This window comes from Seriola dumerili, unplaced genomic scaffold (genome assembly GCF_002260705.1).
Source record: "Seriola dumerili isolate Sdu_G_001 unplaced genomic scaffold, Sdu_1.0 BDQW01000002.1, whole genome shotgun sequence".
In the NCBI taxonomy this organism is placed as follows: domain Eukaryota; kingdom Metazoa; phylum Chordata; class Actinopteri; order Carangiformes; family Carangidae; genus Seriola; species Seriola dumerili.
The window spans coordinates 4,000,000-4,011,329 of record NW_019174257.1 but is presented as its reverse complement, the minus strand read 5'-3'; positions in this window follow the sequence as shown (position 1 = coordinate 4,011,329).

Below are 11,330 nucleotides of genomic sequence, written 5' to 3'. Positions count from 1 at the left end.
GGATAATATCTTCTATCATGGTTCATATAATATTATTTTTCAGTACACAGATTTAGTACTCATATTGCCTACAAGTCTCTTCCCTGCTGTCTGTTGTACATTTGAAGCTACTTTCATATCATACCCACATGATGGCACCACAGCCTTGAACTATGTGTTGATTTCATCTACACTAAGTCACATGAATCAGATTTATCCATTGATGGCAGTAGCGAGTCAAGGCAGTGTAACAGCCCCAGTAATTGCTAGGCGTGGCCGCAGATGACTGAATGGTGAGTAATTGTGCTTGCCTAATGAACACAAAAAACGCACATGCACACACACACACACACACACACACACACACACACACACACACTGTGGGCAGTTCCTGCAAAGCACAAATCCCCACTGAGGTTACATAAGACTTCCTGTGCTGTGTGACATTATATGACACTTGAGATACTTTGGTACAAGAGCATTGCACAATTGTAACTTGCCAGCGTTTTTCAGTGTAGGGGGAAATCTGATCTTATTCCCTTACTCTCTGGAAATATGTAAATACAGAGGATATAATATTATTCAGTTATTGGATTATGGTTATTGGTGTATTAACATGTAAATAGCATTTTGATTTTTGGTGCTGTTTGCGCATGCATTTTAATATAAAGCACATTAAGTTTTCTTGCCGTTAAATATGTAATTTAAATAAAAAATGTTTTCACCATTATTAAAAATTTTATATAATTGTAGATTTTGTATACTGTATATAAAAAGGACAATATCTCGCTCTGAAATGTGGTGGAGTAAAAGTGTAAAGTAGCATAAAATGGAAATACTCAAGTAGAGTGCTTGAGTATATGTACTTAGTTACTTCCCACCACTGTATAACACACACAGTATGTCACGCTGAGCATGTTTAATGTGTGCCCTGATTCCTGACACGTACTACATTGTGTGACAGGAGTTAGGGCACGTCAGGACAACTTGATAATCAAGTTATATGTTGGGGAAGTTGATTTTAGTTGTCATGCTTCATTCATGGTTTTAGAATTACTGAACTGCAGGCTATTTGCTCACAGTGACGAGGCAGACCCACCCCATTCATACCACAACTCAGTTTGAGCTGCTGTGACTCACAGCTGTAACTTGCTGCAGCTTGAACACAAACGATTAGTGGAAAGTAGGTGAATGGGAAGATCTGTCACAGTGACGCAAAACCCGGCTCATCCAGTTTTTTTAGTTTGCAGTGATGTGCCAGTTGGAGCCTACAGTTGCTTTTGTAGTTTGCTCTTTTATGTTGTACATTCATGGAGAAGTCAGTAAATTAATTATGTTTTTTTTTTTTGTGTGTGTGTGTGTTTGTGTGTGTGTGTGTGTGTGTGTGTGTGTTTGTGTGTTTGTGTGTTTGTGTGTGTGTGTGTGTCCCATTCAGCAAGAAAACCATGTGTATTCAGACGGTTTTGTAGACATGTGACAAGTAGCAAGAAAGAAGTGTGGTGGAGAATATGCTCAGAAAAACTCTTATGTAGCCTAAAGGATGAATTTGTGTCTTATAAAATCTATTCACTAGTGCCAAATTTTTCTGAAGTGCCTTTTGTTCATGTTATACAACACAATATGTCATCATTTGCAGGCAGGGAGTGTAACGTTTTAATGTAATGACCGAGAGAAAAGACTTTCTAAACAAGATTTTTGATCTGATAAACCTACCCAGATTCTGGACTAAGAACAAGCCCAAATTGCCATTCCAACTTTCTGTGGAAAATAAATAACAGTTTATGAGATTACAGGTAACTTTGTAGAAGCCTAAAAGGGAAATTGGACGCACATTGTGGCACCTGTAAATATAGACACCAACGCATCTTGGAAGCTGGTGATTTGTGCAGCAAAGTGTAAATAAGTGCAACACATTGTTTCCTAATGAATGTCTGAAACATTCAGAGGAAGACCAGCAGACTCTTCCTCTTCATTTTCTTCTGTTTTTTTTTTTTTATCTATAGCAGTTTATAACTAGCTGTTTATACAAGTACAAATGTTCAAAGTACATACGTAGCAGGTTATACAAAGAAGCTTCTGGAATGAAAAACGTTACATTTTAAAGGGCGAATAAGTCAGGAGTTGTTTGCAGGAAGGATATTGGAGATTGTGACTCAATTACTTGGGAAAGTTGCTGATGTCTGTTTCTCTTGAAAACTCTTTTTTTTGTTTGGAAGACTCACAAGTTTTGGAACAAACGAACCCTCCTCCTCAAAGATGTGGCAACTCGTGTCAACAGGCTGCTTTAATCAAAGGGAGGAAAGGTGGGAGTGAATGAGGTCACATATATATTATTGCATTTTCTTCTGGTCACATAAAGAGATCACTGAAGATCACTGAGATTATTTTATGTTTTTTCTCTGAAAATACAAGGCATTATTTAGCACCATTGGCTATGGTTCCTTAACGTGATCACCATCTCGAAGCCATGGTTTACGTTACTTTATCCTCATCAGTGCATGGACACATTGGCGACTCTACTGTATGCAGAATATGTGCAGTGAAACCGGACACCAGGGCCAACCTCCTTTGGTTGCTGACATAGGGGGAGTTGTTATAGATTGCGTATTTTCTCTTTGTTGATACGCAAGCATGGCATTCACAGTTTGACATAAGATGTGACGAACGTGCAGAAGCCTTTGCCAAAGACAACACTGAGTCAGTCCACATCCGGAGAGAAAAAATAACAGAAATATTATATAGTGGTGGACAAAAAAGGGCACAGTGGAAAATATTTGGGCACCAAAGAGCAGAGACGAGTGTCAGAAAACAAAGCTTAAAAAAGTGGGTGTTATTTTTTTTTAACATTCATTGATTCATTAAAGAGAAAAAAAGACTGAGAAACAGAGGGGGCAAAGAGGGAAATAAGTATAACAAATAATTCCTTATTCAGTTCATAAACACTGACAATTAAAGTATTATTGTGACTTTCAGTGGTGAAATTCACATCAGCTGGCAGTGCACGTCACAGTCTGGCGTGGGGGGGGGGGGGGGCTGGTTTGAAAATCACTGCTGCTTGATGTCTGGGATGACTAATCCTCATTTGCACATGCCTGAGTCTATGCAGGTATCAGCTTCACCGTCCTTCTTCAGAAGACACAGATTGCTCTGTTCCATGTAAACCAACCAACCCCCCCCCCTGCAAACATGCAGGAACTACTTAGGCCTACTTCCCCCTTAGAAAAATTATCAGAGTCTCCTAGTTCTGAGGAATTGTGGAAAGAGGATGTGAGTTTCTCTAGATGACTGAGACTGGGATATTCTGAAGTTAGAGCTGGCTGGAGACCTCATTTCTAATAAAGTCATTGTTGTGGCTGAATAGCCATTACAGGCATTCACATCACAGACATGTTGTTTTTGTGTTGTCTTTCTGTTAAAGATTTCATAATATATTTTGAATGTAATGTTATTTCAAATATTATTTTAATGGGAAAATGTTTATTAACAAATGCCATATATCTACAGGAATACCAGATCCAAGATTTACCCTTTTTCCATAAAGATTTTACACATTTGATAAACTCTCTAAACCGTAGAAGAACAAATGGAGCATACACATAGTTAAATGTTATTAAATGTAATTATTCTATTGTACTTGTTTATTTTATCTATACTTTTTTTTATCCTTTATTGTTCTTGTCATGTCTGTTTAACATGTGTTGATTCATAAATAAGGTGATAATTTCAATGAACACACACACACTAGTCTTCATATCACTACAGTGAAACGTGATAAAATAAACCCCGGATTGTCTAACACCTGCTCTAAATGTAAGACTGAAGATGTGACATTTTCACTGTAGATTTGGATGTCACATCTTTATTTTGGTTCTTCTCGTCTGTATCCTGCGGATTTTCCCACCTCTTTCTCTCTAGTCTTCAAAGGTTAAGTTGCTTAAAAATCTTTTGTCTTATATTCAGTGGGAAAGCCACAGGTATAAATTGTAAAATTAATGGCGGCTGAATTACATTTAGCTGTTTCAGCTTCATGGCCCTTTTAGTGAATAGTGTAGAGCCTTGTTGTTAGTAAAACGTGGTTTTCCTACAGGGACAAATGAAAGTGTCTGCTGTGAAAACAGCCTATTGTGTTGAACAGATCACTTCAAGTAATTGCTTTTGTATATCTTTTTGTGCGTTTGTATGAACAGCAGCAGATTTTCTTTGTTTGTTCTGATCGAGTTAAAAAATAGCTCACAATTCCAAAAGAGGAATTATATGACGAATTGAAACGCTTAGTATATTATAGACCAGCGGTCCCCAAACTTTTTTCAGTGGGGGCCACATCAACTTTCCTTTCTGAGATGGGGGGCCGAGGTTAGTCTATAACAGGAAATGATATGGGCCAGGGTGACAACCAGTATTATTGTGGAGATTACAATGATAATTTGTTGTAGCTGCCCTTCGTTTGGCTTTGGCCCCACCTGTTGATTTGCAAAAAAAAGTAATAAAAAGTCTTCACATGTGTTTATTTGAAATACCACAGATACTCCATTTATTTTATAGAAAATAACAACACAAACTGATGGTAATGCTGGGGGGGGAGCCGGCGGGCGGCTAGCTCTGCTTGCTGGGCGCAATGGCTGTGCCGGGGGGGGGCGCGGCGGCCGGCGGGCAGCTAGCTCTGCTTGCGGGCGCAATGCCTGTGCCGGGGGGGGGGGGGCGCCGGCGGGCCGCCATGGGTCATCTCTCATATGCTGAGGTGCCACTACCATTAAGACTAGTGTGAATGTCACAACGGAAAAGTTTGTCCAAAGTCCCACAAGTTTGGTGTCTACGGACTCGGCCGTCACGCTGAGTAACATATGTCAGCCCCAGCCTTCTGAGGCGCTCCCTTCCGAAGGGCCGCCATGGGCCGTCTCTCATATGCTGCCTGGGACAGGTTAAATTCTGTTTTAATAATTTCCAAAAAATTTTCTCGAAAGTCCACAAATTTGGTGTCTACGGACTCGGCTCGTCCACGCTAGTAACATATTGTCAGCCCCAGGCTTCTAAGTCGCTCCCTTCGGAAGGGATGCTTCGTTAAACGTCTCCGAGCCCGCTTGCTGCGACGAAAATTTTGTCAAAAGTCCAACAAATTGGGTGTCTACGGGACTCGGCTCGTCACGCTGAGTAACATATGTCAGCCCCAGCCTTCTGAGTCGCTCCCTTCCGAAGGGCCACATCAAACTTTCCTTTCTGAGATGGGGGCGAGGTTAGTCTGTAACAGGAAAGGATATGCGGCCGGGGGGGGGCGCCGGCGGGCGGCGGGCGGCTAGCTCTGCTTGCTGGGCGCAATGGCTGTGCGGCGGGGGGGGGCGCCGGCGGGGCCGCCGGGCGGCTAGCTCTGCTTGCTGGGCGCAATGCCTGTGCCGGGGGGGGGGCGCCGGCGGGCGCCGGGCAGCTAGCTCTGCTTACTGGGCGCAATGCCTGTGCCGGGGGGGCGCCGGCGGGCCGCCATGGGTCATCTCTCATATCTGAGGTGCCACACCATTTAAGACTAGAATGTCACAACGAAAAGTTTTCCTAAGTCCACCACAGTTTGGTGTCTACGGACTCGGCTCGGTCACGCTGGCTATGTAACATATGTCAGCCTATACCATTCTTGCCAGCTCGCTCCCTTCCGAAGGCGCCTATGGGCTGTGTCTCTCATATTAGCTGCCCGTGGGACCACGGATTTAAATTCTGTGTTTTTAATAATTTCCCAAAAAAAATTTCTCGAAAGTCCCAAAATTGGTGTCTACGGACTCCGCTCGTCACGCCTGAGTAACATATGTCAGCCCAGGTCTCTGAGTCGCTCCCTTCCGAAGGGGCTGCCATTGGTTTCCATCTCTCATATGCTGAGGAATTAGCTCCAGAAACCAGTTCCGAGATTACTCGCTCTCCAAAAACATTTTTGATATCTCTTGTTAAAGTGGGACCTTAAAGAATTATTTTGGGCCACATCAACTTTCGCTTTTTCGTTGAGGATGGGGGCCGGGAGTGAGTTGGTGTGAGTCGTAACAACATGGAATGGATATCTGGGCCGGACCAGCGGGGAGGTAGCGCCGCGGGTGCGCTAGTGGCGATGAGCTCTCGCTTGCTGGGCGCAATGCCTGTGCCGGGAGGGGTAGGCAGTTGGTGGTTACTAGCGCGCGACCCGGACGGCCAGCTAGCTCTGTCCTTGGTACACTGGGCAGCAATAGCCGATGTGCCGGGGCCTTTCCGGGGGGCATCCGAGCCAGGGCGGGCCTCGCCATGGGTCATCTCTCATATTTGCTGGATGGTGCCACACCATTAGACTTAGGTGTGAAGTCACACAACGGAAAAGTTTTTGTCCCAAAGTCCATACAGTTTTGGTGTCTAACGGACGTGCGGCTCGTACAACGGACTGCAAAGAGGTACTAATAAGCGAGGTAACTATGTCAGCCCTAGCCTTCGGTGCGCTCCCCTTCCCGAAGGGGCCCGCCATGGCGGGTCTTTCATATGCTGTCGGGACACGGTTAAATTCTGCTGTTTTAAGTTACACTCATTCTCATAGAAAAAGACATTCTCGTAACCAGTCACAAATTGGGTGTCTACGACTCGGCTCGTCACGCTGGTATCAGGTAACATATGTCAGCGCCAGAGCTTTCTAGTCGCTCCCTATCGGAAGGGATGCCTCGTTAAAGCGTCTCGAGCCCGCTTGCTGCCGACAAAATTGTCAAATTCCACAAAATTGGGATTGTCTACGGACCGTCTGCTCCGTCAACATGGACGACCGCTGAAGTAACTGCGATGGTCAGCCCCAAGCCTCATGGGAGTCGTCCCTTCGAAGCAGTCACGCATGGGTCATCTACTCCCATTGCCTCGACGGTGGCCCTACACCATTTAGCAGGACCTAGTTGTAGTAATGTCCGACTCCTGGTTTAATGAGGCATTTAGTTGGCTTAGTATACCTCAGGTATACCAAACCCGCTTTAGAACAAGGTGTTTACGGACTCAGAGCTAGTCAGCAACGCTGAGCAGAAGTAACAGAATATGTCTAGGCACCTGAGGCGCTTCTGGTAGTTTCGGCTTTCCCTTTCCCGAAAAGGGCGCCGCCATGCTCGGTGCTTTCTTCATGATGCTGCCCGGACTTGGCGTCACTCGGTAAATTCTAGTGTTTAATAATATTCCACTTAGGAATCCATATAAAAAGTATCTCGAAAGGTCCCACAAGAATTTTCGGTTGTGTCTATGGACTCGTGCCGTCATGCGCTGCCGTTACCTCTTACTTTGAGCATCGACGCATCCTGGCATGATACCAGCCACAGTCGACTTCCTACTAAATCGCTCCCTATCGCGCTATCCATTTGCGGATTATGTGCGCAGTTTGCTTCTCGCGATCCAGAACATCCAATCGGTCGATGCTTTAGCGTAGCTCCGCTTGCTGCTAAAGAATACATATTTGTGTCGAAAAACGTCCACATAATTTGGGCTGTCTGACGGACTCGGCCGTGCTTACGCTCGCCAACAGTTAACATTATGGTCAAAAGCCCCACAGCCCTCTAGTCCGCTCCACTTCCCGCAAGGCACTACCATGGGCATCGTAACTCATAATGCTGGAAAGGTCGCAACACGACCATAGGCTACTAAGATGTGAATGTTCACAACGGAAAAGTTCTGTCCACACAGTTCCACAAGTTTTGGTGTCTACGGTACTTCGGCTCATTCACTCGCTGAAGTATACACGTCAATGTCAGCCCCAGTCCTTTCTCGAGTCGCTCAACCGTTCCGAACGGGTGCAACACGACATGGGAGCGAACGGCTCTCTCATCACTGCTTGCCCGGCGGGACACTCTCCGAGTTAATATTCTGTGTTTTAATTAACTCTTCCAAAGAAAAAGTGTCTCGAAAGTCCACCAAATTTATGGTGGTACTAACCGGACGTTCGGACTCGTCAAACGCTGCCATATAAGACTCATATCATCCGCTTCCCACGCTTCCGCCGTCGTCAGCCTCTGTAGCCGACTTCCTCAGATCGCGTCTTGATGAGAGGTCACTCTCCTCACTATGTCGCACTCTTCGACTCACCCGGGTGTGACCACTCGTCCACCGTATCTTTGTTACTCTAACGCGTGCCGGTTTGCGCAACCAGAACTCCAAAGTATCTCTGGTTGGTGACGTAGTTTCGCGCGGCTTTATGGCCGCGCCGCCGAAATCTGAGATCAAAGTCCAGATATGCTATATACCTGCGACATGAACTACCTATGCGCTGTTACGGTGGGGCAGGGGACGAGAGGCGTCACACAGTCGACTCACAGGATTCCGATATCTGGCGTCAGTGAATAACTCAAGAGAGATTCCAGGTCGGACCTCGCGCCGGGACTGAATGCGCTAGTAGCCGCGACGTGGACGTCGGGGCGGGGCGCCCGCGCGGCGGCGGGCACAGCCGCGCCTCCGAGGCGCTAGGACTCCATGCCGTGTAGCTGAACGGTATAACCAGCCCAAGTGCCTGGTGCTCTCGGGACACTCCACTTCGGCAAACAATTATGTCTCCTATATCTTATATATATCGGTAGGCGGGCACGCCTTCTTACTTGCAGCGTTGTATTCCTCTTTCTTCAATGAGATATTCTTCTGTACTAAGCTCCTTGTATATACCGTTTGACCGCTACCACCTCCATACAACACACTAGTCTTGTGACATGTCAACAACGGGAGAAAGACGAGTTTGTCCAAATGTCCAGCAAGGTGTTTGTTCATTATGCCGGTTGTCTACGGATCTCGGCTCGTCACGGGCTGTGGACTGATGTTTTAAACATAATGTAGCCCGTGAGCCTTCCCTGTGAGTTCGCTCTCCTTCGATAGGCCCGGCCTCCTTGTGATGGCGATGTGGTACTACCCATAACATATAGAGGCTCTTGCGAACTCAAAAAATGATCCTGCCAACGAGGAGGTACACTCTTACAGGGTGCCCGTTAAACACTCTCCTATGTAGTTTCACTGCATATTATTGAGGTTAAAACCTCTCAAAGAATTAATTCTCGAGAAGTCACACAAATTAGTGTAGTGCTCTACGGTGGTTTAACTTAACACGGACGTCCGTACACGTCAATACTGAATAGGTTACTATCTCCATAAGTTGCTAACAGCCGCCCAGGCTTACTAGAGCAGTCCGCTTGCGCCTATCGGAAGGGAAACGCTCTTGCCTCCAGTTATATAACGTTCCTTCCTTCTCTCCCGAGTCCCTCTCTCTATCAGGAACCCTGGCACGGCTAGGTGACCAATAGCCCGAATTACACCGATTTACAAATCACATTTAGGGTTGATTAGCTATCACGGGCTATCAAGAGAAAGGTGCCCGAACCATGACCGTGGAGCCACAGCGACGCCAAACCAACACACAACAGAATTGGTTAGGCAGCTGTACACTGACTTTGACATTGGTGCTCCCCTCTCTCCTGTGTTTCTCACGGACTCGTGCGTCCTTATCGCTTCTCTCCATCTCTCCGTCCTTGCTCTGTGTGGAGTAAAGCCACAAAACACAAGCACACCAACCTTCGACACACTTGTGCGGCACACACACAGGCACTTACATGTAGGATACCTCTGACAGTATAAAAGCGGGAAAACCTTAGCACAGAAGCTTGCAGAGTGTGTATGTTGCTCCCTAGCTTAGTGATCTGTCGAAACTGTGGTCTCATCTAGCTAATTGCAAATTCTCCTGGGGTGGCTCTCCATCCCAGGAGCACACTAATGCCTTCTTAGCCATCATGCCTACTAGCCTCCGCCGATGGTATAGCGTCCTCCGGCGCCATAAGAGAGAGATATCTCCGCGCACCTCCCTCTGATACGATCGTCAAAAGTGAGAGACTCTTCGCAGTAGTCTCCAGGGGCCCGCTAATGGCGTCTCTCATCCATGCTGCCCTGGAGCGACACGAGTTAAATTCTGTGTGTTTTAATAAATTTCCAAAAAAATTTCTCGGAAAGTCCACAAATTTGCGGTGTTTACGGCCTACTCGGCTTGCGGTCACGCTGCAGTAACATATGTCAGCCCCAGCCCTCTGAGTCGCCTCCTTCCGAAGCGGCCCATGGGTCATCTCTCAATATGCTGAGAGTGCCACACCATTAAGAGTAGTGTGATTCACAACGAAAAGTTTGTCCAAAGTCCACAAGTTTGGTTGTCTACGGACCGGCTCAATCACGCTGAGTAACATATGTCATCCCAGCCTTCTGAAGTGGTCGCTTCCCTCTCCGAAGGGCCGCCCATGGCCGGTCTCTCATATGCTGCCGGGGGACACGGTTCAAATTCCATGGATTTTAAATAATCCAAAAAAAATTTCTCGAAACAGTCCACAAATTTGGTGTCTACGGACTCGGCTCGTCACGCTGAAGTAACATAGTCAGCCCAGGCTTCTAAGTCGCGTCCCTTCGGAAGGGATGCTTCGCTTAAACGTTTCGAGGCCCTTTGCTGCGACCGAAAAATTTTGGTCAAAAGTTCCACAAATTGTGTTTGTCTACGGACTCGGCTCGTCAGCTGCATAACATATGTCAGCCCCAGGCCTTCTTGAGTTCGCTCCCTATCCAAGGGCCACATCAACTTTCCTTTCTTGAGATGGGGGGCGAGGTTAGTCTGTAAACAGAAAGGATATGGCGGGGAGGGGGGGGGGTGGGCGCGCGCGGGCCACGCGCGCGGCAGCATCTTGCTTTGCTGGGCGCAATGGCTGTGCCGAGGGAGGGGGGTGGGCGCCGGCGGCCGGCCGGGCCAGCTAGCCTGCTTTACTTGCCGCGCATTGCCTGTGCCGGGGGGGGGCGCCGGCGGCCGCCATGGGTCATCTCTCATATGCTGGAGGTGCCACACCATTTAAGGACTAGTGTGAATGTCACAACGGAAAAAGTTTGTCCAAAGTTCCACAAGTTGGTTTGTCTACGGACCACTCGGCTCGTCACGCTGCCAAGTAACATATGTCAGCCTACGCCTCTCTGCAGTCGCTCCCTTCACGAAGCGGCCGCCGGCAGGCTTACGAAAAATTGGAAACACACCAGTGGTGGTCTCTCATATGAACCTTGCACCATAATGTCGCAGACAGGCTGACTCACACTGTTGGAAACAACAGCGAGGTGAAAAACAATATGATTCTGTGCATATGGACCATGCCATCTTGGACGTAAAATATCTTCCAGCAGCAGCTTTGCATCTCTCACTCACTGAGCACTATCCATCAAATTATCTCTTTCATATATGCAGAAATCACATCATGAATTCACAAGACTGAAGTTCCTGTAACTGTTGTTTACCTCACTTAACTTCATATTTTAATTTTACCAAGTGTAAAAGATACTATCTCTCGCACTTGTGCCATGGCATTCTCTTTCCCCTTCCTATCTCTTTT